This window comes from Mycteria americana, chromosome 14, assembly GCF_035582795.1.
Source record: "Mycteria americana isolate JAX WOST 10 ecotype Jacksonville Zoo and Gardens chromosome 14, USCA_MyAme_1.0, whole genome shotgun sequence".
In the NCBI taxonomy this organism is placed as follows: domain Eukaryota; kingdom Metazoa; phylum Chordata; class Aves; order Ciconiiformes; family Ciconiidae; genus Mycteria; species Mycteria americana.
The window spans coordinates 17,053,375-17,061,269 of NC_134378.1; the positions used below are offsets into that span (position 1 = coordinate 17,053,375).

Consider the following 7,895-nt stretch of genomic DNA (forward strand, 5'->3'; position numbering starts at 1 on the left):
AAGGTCCCTTCCGACCCAAACCATTCTGTGATTCTATGACATTGTCCTCACCTGGGCACTTGCTCTCCAGCCACGGCTTGGACCAGGGGTCCCAGCCTAGTGAGCCCTGCTGGGAAACCTGCCTCTCACAACCCCTCTTCCAGATCCGGGAGGGTATTTTAGCTCACACGGCCACACACATCCATGAACGCGAGCTGGGGACCACCTGCCCAGCTCTGCCCATGCACGCAGGTCCCTGCCCAAGGATGCAGCAGCATCTGGTTTGCAACAGGCTCATCCTTTGCGTAAGTCAAGGGGGAAGAGGGAGGGCAGCTGGCTCGTGCTGCTGGCAGGTGTGCAGTGGAACAAGCGGGTCAGAAGAAGCATTTTGCAAGTGGAAAAAGTGAGGTTGGAAGGAAGAAGAAGGAGGAAAGCACCAAATACGGTATTGTTAACTGGCTAACGCCCATCTCTGCTAGCTAACTGCTCTGGAAGGCTGGGTCCAGCCCTCGCCGCAGGCTGGATTTCCCAGCGGCAGCCCATCGTATACAGGGCGATTAGAAAACAACGTGTAAAAGTGCTTGTAATTTTGAAAAAAGTAAATATACCTTTTCCCTGTTCCTTCCTGCGGGGGAATAGGGGAAGAGGGAAGCTACAGAAAAACTGAAGTAATCGCAGTAAGTATTTACACGTTATTTTTCCTGAAAGTTTCTATTTTCCCATGCAGATTCTTACATCTCGGGACAGGACCAGCCCCAGGCGCAGCCCAGGTCAGGGCTTTTGGACAGACCCTGTCCCAGCTGGTTTAAAGCGCTGCTGGAGTGCGTCCAGCATAAGGAATGAAATCACAAAGACTTTTCAAGAGATCAAGGCCAAATGATTACTCAGTCAAGGAGAGACTAGCCCAGTTTTGTGCCATTGTAAACTGGGGACGGTTTAACTGGTTATAGTGGGGTGGGTCAGGCTCCCTCACCCAGACTCTGCCTCTCCTGCAAACTCTGGGTTTATATTGAATTGCTCCTGCAATTGCTGTTGCAGCACGGAGGAAGGCAGGTGCCCGTGCGCCTCCTGAGCGAAATCATGACAAACCGGAGTTAAAAATACCCCTTGGCTCCCATTGCTCACAGGCCTCCTCTGGCTCTATAAATAGTTGAAAGGCCGGTCTGGCCGCGGGTGCCATTGCCTAACAAGCGGCAGCGCACATGCTGCTGACGCTGCTCTCACCTGACCACTTCTCCCTCCCCGGGACCGCGTCCCACTGATGACAGAGCTTTCCATCTCCTCTCTCCGGCAGGATCACGCTCCTGGCAAGGAGCTCGTGGCGTGCGTCAGGCTTTGTAAGGAGAAATGCCCCGTGTTGGCTCTGCCAGGAGAGGACGGAAAGGCAAGAGCTCCTCTCGCGCACTGCTGCGGGGAACAGCCTCCTCGCCTGATCACCATGGAGGAGAAGCTCTTACTGAAGCTCAAGCTTCATCTTGATGGAAGAAATTAATTTTTTACAGTGAGAAGAGTCAACCACTGGGACAACCTCCCCAGGGATGCAGTGGAGTCCCCATTGCTGGAGGTTTTCAGGATGTGGCTGGACAGGGTGCTGGATAATCTCATCCAGGCTTCCTTTCCCATTAAAGGTTGGACTGATGAACTTTCAAAGTCCCTTCTAGCCTGAGCTGTTCTATGGCTCTATGATTTTTTTTTTTTTTTTTTTTTTTTGAAGTGCAAGGGTGCAGGTTCATTGGCACCCAGGTCAGTCATGGTGAATTTGTCTCCTGTGTATCTTGGCTGGATGCTCAGGGTAGAGTGGGTGGTTCACAACGGCTGCCTGCCTCACCTCAACTGACATCAGGCCCTTGAGATGGTTTTCAGTCCCTTTCTCATCCCCTAACATGTTGGGGTGCATGTTACAAAGCACCCGCGGAGCCAGCCCATCGCCCTCCCCTGCTCCTTTGCCCTGTGCTTTTGCCAAGAAAGGTTGGACCAGATGATCCTCGAGGTCCCTTCCAAGCTGGTATTCTATGATTCTGTGATTCAGTGATCTGTGCCTGCTGGCAGCTCTTGCCCAATCTTCAGCTTCCCCCTTGGCTCAGCGCTACATTTGCACTATCATGGTGACACACTTGACACCACGTCTCTACTGTTTCACCTAACAGGTCAAAATCCACCCTGTGCTCAGCTCCGCTGTACTTTGGACTCTGCTCCCTTCAACCTGCACGAGACAAGGTTGCGGCTGCAATAAAAGCTTCCCGGAAAACCAGCTGAAAGCCCCGGAGAAGTGAGCGTGGGAGGCACACGAGGAGCCGAGCTGGGTGGCTCAGCCTGTCACACCACGTCTGTTTACATGACTGCCAACCATCGGTGATCACTGCGAGCTATCAGTTACAGCTGAACGGCTGCCAAAACTGTCCTTGTGTCCCAGCATCCCCAGTTATCCCAGTCCCTGGTAAGAACCAGCAGGATTTCACTGCCAGCTCTTTGTTCTCACTGAGCAAGGAGCCCGCATGGGCTTTGGCTGAGCAGTGGCCATTGCTTAAGCCCTGCAGCCTGCCCTTGCCCTACGGGACCGTCCCTGGAGGGGGAGGAAGGCAAACAGATTATATTTTACCCATAATTATTATTAATTACGGATCACTCCACACTTTTATAAGCTATTTCACCTCATTTTGCATCTAGGTAGGAAACAGTTGCCAGAAAGTTCACTCTCGCCCTGGCAGCATCGTGGTCCTGGCATCCCCCCGGCCCGCAGAGCTGCAGCTCACCTGGTCCCTGCGTGCTGTTGCTTCTCCCTGGTCTGCAGGAGGTGCAGAGGGTGTCGTGGTACTGGTTGCCCTGCACATTGGTTATCTTCCCCTGCTTCTCGCAGTCCTGGTGTGGCTGGCACGGCTTGGTGCTGGAGTTGGAGGAAGAGAAGAAGCCGTGGGGGCAGGCGCGGCACTGGGTGTTCTCGAAGGGGGTACCTGCGCACGGGGAGGCAAGGGGACCATCAGCCCAGGGTGACAAGCTGGCAAGGGAGCAGGAGCAGGAGCTGGGGACAATGCTGGAAGAGCAAAGAGTGCCAGACACCATTCGAGCACGAGGGCGATGTTTCGGAAATGATCACTGCCTGCAACTCCCATGGGAAGCATCCACTTGTAGGGCAAACAGTGACTCTTTCCCTAGTCATTTCCCAAGCCAAAGCATTCAACATGTGCCGACAAATTGTCACTGGCCTCCAGACACAAGAGGAGATCTCATCTGCTGCTGAAAAGGGCCACCTCCTGGGCAGGAGACACCAGCTGGGACGATGGGTAAGCTGAGTGCCAAACCAGCCCTTTGATTCACAGCGGAGTCGGGAGGCTCCTGCCCAAGTGAAAGTAAAAGTTGCTGAGAAGGTGAAAGCTCTGCTCGCTTCTGCAGCACTGCAGTTTCCCACCCAGGCTCCGGGCCAGACCCACCGCTGTTTCACAGGGACGGTGCCACATGAGTGAGATCACACCAGGGCACCTCGTGCATTCCTTGGGAGAAGAGGGAACGGCCCTGATGGCAGCAAACGTCACACCCCTTTGTCTCCTCTTCATATATCTAGTTAAGAACAAGGTTTCTACCTTGTTACAACCCACTTTAGGCTATCGCTCTGGCTTTACCAGAAGTCCTAGCCAGCTCAGCTGATGATCCCAGCACCTGAGTCACTATTTGCAAATGGGAAATCCTCGAAGAGCCCACATCCCCAGAGGAACCGCACACAGATGAAAGCACCCGTCCAACCCGAAAGGCAGCGAGGTCTGCCCACAGCCCCGCAGCCACCGCTCCGCAGTCACAGGGTCCGCATCGTCCCCGTCCCGACACAAGCGCTCACAGCCCCAGGGCTCTGCCCACCCGCGCTGGATGCTCTGTCCTTGCTGTGGGGTTCAGATGGCTGGGGTGCCGTCATTCCCCGCACAAGAAGCCATTTGTAAATAAATAATAATAATAACAAATAATTAGTTTCTCCTCAAATGCCCCAGCATGGCTCCTCAGTCCTACAGCCAACCCTCCAGCCAAATTTGATGTTTAATTTCAAAGGGCTTCCCCACGTTGGTTGGAGTCCTAATTCACCCTTGCCCCATTACTGCATTTTGTAACAGGCACGTCCTATAGAGAAATTAAACCCCAAACCTCAACCATAAGCATCAGCTGAAGACACCAGGTATTTCTCCTCTGGCCTGCGAGCCTGGAGCTCTTCTGTGCCGCACATGGGACGGACTTCAAAAGCCTCCACACTTCAAAGCATGAAGCAAGATAATGCTGGTTTTGCTGATGCTGCCCACACTGTTTTATTATACCCAGCTGTGGTTTCCAGACAGAGCCCGGTCCTCAGTGATTCAGGGGAGAGTGAGAGGGAAACCCGCTCGTAAGCAACTTGTATTTTTAGAAACTGTGTGCACATACAAATGGGGGAAACTAAGGGAGCAGGCAAATTTGTGCTGGGGAAGCAATGGAGAAGTGAACCCCCTAAAATCTCTCATGACTTACATCTCGCCAGGGGATGGAGCCTCGGACTCGTGAATCTCCCCCAGACGTGAATCGAAACAAGGCTGATCTTACGGTTTTTGGAACCTGTCCATGCATCCATTTCATGTTTTGAATACAGCCTCTCCAAATTGCTCAATAAAAACCGCAAAACCTAGCCCCAGAGCTACACACATTCACCAGCCCTGCCCTTGCATCATTAGCAGTCCAGATAATTAGCATTCCCCACGCCCTGGCTACCTGCCTGCAAGGAGAAGGGAGCCAACGGAGGAGCAGGAGCCGCTCAGACCTTTCCACCTGCCGAGAGCCCTGGCAGCGCAAGCTGCTGCTCCGGGGATGGGTGAATCACAGCCCGGCTCTGCCTGCTGCAGCAGGTGAAGCAAGCAACCGGGATTGCCGTGTTCCATCTAAGCATGGTGCTTTCACTTTGAAAACCTTTCAAAGTGAAAGCAGGGGGAAAAAACCCAAACAACTCACTCCTTGGGGAAGAGGCGAGGAGTAGTTTCACACGCCAGCAAGGACAGCACTGTGCTGGTGAGCAAAAAGGGAGTAAAGTCAGGCTACGGGCAATCATCAGCCGCTTTCTCCTTGATTTTTAGCTCCAGCAGAGATTTCGGGATGACAAGAGCCTCGCAAGCACGCACACCGCTGCCGCAGCCGCCTGGCTAGGGTACGTACCCAGTTTCTCTACACCGAAGCCCGGCGGACACTCGGAGTGCTTGATGCAGAACTCTATCTCTGAGTAGTAGCCCTCCTGGCACTGGCAGACGCGGTTGTGAGTGGAATTGCACTGCTGCACCTCCACCTGCTTCTCCTCGCAGATGACGTTACAGTACCGGCACTTCTCCAGGTAGTTCCAGTACTGCGTGTAGTGCAAATCCGGGCAGGGTTTGCACACCGTCTGTCTGTCCCTGGTGCAGTGCCGTGCCACGAAGGTCCCCGGCGGACACTGCTGGCAGGTGAGCTTCTCGTTCGTCACAGCATCCTTCCATTGGTAAGTGGGTCGGGTGCCGGAGCCGAGCTCAGCCAGGAAAAGGAGGAGAGGGGCAAACATCCACTACAGCACAGAGAGCGCAAAGAGCCCTTAGCTTGTCCTCTCGCAGAGGCAGAAGCAGCGAACACGGCTGCTGCGTTACAGAATTCGTTACCGTTGTAGATGCAAGAAATTATTCTCCCACCTCATGCTCTCCCCAGCCCCAGCAGCAAAGCAACAGTGGTACCGGGGACCAGCCGCTGCCCCCCACGTGCGTCCCCATCGCCCTCCGCTTGCCATCCCAGGTGACAAAGCGTCCTTCCCACACGATGCTTCTCAAACCCAGTTTGTGGTGCCTTCACAACCCCGTTTCCCTCTCTCGGTACTAAAAGCAGCTCCAGCACATCCTCCCGCTCTTTTCACCCCAGTCAGCTCCCCACCGTTTGCAGTAAAACCTTTGCAGATCAAGAAGCAGAAGGGAAGTTTTCCAAACAAGCAAATACAAGTGTGCTTTATAGGAACAATAAACTTTTTGGGAAACCCAGATACTTGGTGTAGGACTGGAGAATCCCAGAGTCTTGTTTATCCTCCCTTTCCTTTTCAAAGCACGCGTGCCCAAACTTAAGAGCAGATGGTACGTTACCTTAGATGGATGCCTTAAATTCAGCACGTGGCAGGATAGCATAGCGCCGAGGCCTTCTGAGCACCGTGATCAGAAACCTGGGGAGACAGAGAGGGTTCCAGTTATCTAGCTTAGAGCAGAAAGAGAGAGACAGATAAAGACCCTTTTGGCTGCGTTTTCTCCTCTGCTTTTCAAACCGTCCTTCCCTCAAACCGGCTCTCCCCAGCCCAGGCACAGAAGCAGAGTCTTACAGCGTGGCGGAAAACCGGTTTGCCGGTGGAAGGCTGCAGCCGCGCTCCTGACGCCCGCATCGCCCCGACGGGCAGAAGCGGCAGGAGGAGGAAGGTCCCCCCCAGCCCGGGGCCGGCGGGACCCGCAGCAGCGGCTGCGGCCAAGGAGGGAGCAGAAGCGGGCGAGGTGGCGGAGCAGCAGCAGCAGCAGCAGCAGCAGCAGCAGCCGCCGCCGCCGCCGAGGCCTCCCTCCCCATCCCATCCCATCCCATCCCATCCCTCCCCATCCCATTCCGTTTCCCGGGAGCGGCTCCTCCCCGGGAGCGGCTCGGCTCCGCTCCCCGCCCCGCACCCCCGGCCCTCACCGCGCCGCGCCGCGCCGCGCCGCTCCCCTCGGCCGGCAGCACCTTTATAGCCCGGCCCGTGGGAAAGACCCCTCTTGCGCAAGCGGCCCACGGCATCGCGGCCCGCCCGGCCCCCTCACCGCCTCCCCGGCTCCCGGGGCGGCGGGCACCGGCTCCGCTCGCCCGCCCGGCCCCGCAGCCCGGCGCTCGCCCGCGCCTGAACGCTGCTTGCCCTCCCTCTGCTCTACGCCTCGGGGCCGGCGGGTGTATTTACCTGCGAGGATGGAGGTGGGATTTGCGGAGCCGCACGTTGTGCGCTGGTACGGTGAGGATCGGTTTTTGGCTGGGGAAAGGCAGGGAAATTCCCCTGCGAACGCTCTGTTCTCCCTGGCTGTAAATGCAAAATAACTTTCCAGTAACAGGGTTTGTTTCTGGCTGTGGGGGGCACGGTTTGCCCCCAAACACAGCCCAGATGTGCCATCGCTCGCCAGGGCTGTAAGCGGCGAAACCGGGGCTGTGGGGCTGCTGTGGCTGAGAAGGCGAGCGGCCCCCTGCTCTGCCCGCGGGCTCCGGCGTGAGACCCCGTCCTGCCTCCCGCACGCCCTCGGGGCACGAACGCTGCTCAAACTGCCCAGACTTTCAGTGGTTAGGCAATGCATGCTTGAAGCCGGCTCAGGGCTTCCACTTTCTCCTTTCAGGAGCACCGAGGGGGACATTCTACCTCCAACTCTAACACTAAAACACTTAAAGTTACCTTTAGTGGGATAACAACATCCAGCAGCTGAGGAGGTCAGCGTTCAAATATCTCACAGGTGACACTTTGCCGTAAGTCTTGGACCCCAAGGATTTCAATGGAAACTGAACTCAGCCCTACAGGTACAGCGCTTGGCATTCCACGCGGGAGCGCAGTTACCGGTGCTTGCTCGCTCTGCACTGCCCCTGCTTAAATACATCAGACTCGTGTACTTTGTCCTTCTGCCCCGTCTCACCGGATTCCCTCCAAAGGCGAGAAAATCCAAGGGCAGCTCTGCAAAGTGCTTTATGTGCTACAAAGGCAGGCACACGCTGGAGAGCTCGCTGTCCCTCCACTCCAGCTCTACCTGCTCTGGTGTCCCTGTACACCCAGCACAGGAATTGAAAAAGTACAGAAAAAGAAGAAAAAGCACAGAATTTACCTGCTTTTTGGTGTAAAAGCAGGAGAGCTCCTTGCCGAGCCCATGAAGAGCACAGCGTACTCTATACCTGAAAACCTGCCTTCCCATTTT

At 55.6% G+C, this 7,895-nt stretch overlaps 1 protein-coding gene across 1 annotated transcript in view; it reads right to left on the reverse strand.

The window, feature by feature from the left end:
* The window catches only part of ZGPAT (zinc finger CCCH-type and G-patch domain containing), a 42,923-nt gene extending 36,055 nt beyond the window's left edge, over positions 1-6,868 (reverse strand). The window contains exon 1 of the mRNA XM_075517510.1: positions 6,859-6,868. The gene's annotated coding sequence lies outside the window, so the exon portion shown is untranslated. The remainder of the gene's footprint in view (positions 1-6,858) is intronic.
* Between the last annotated feature and the right edge of the window lie 1,027 nt (positions 6,869-7,895).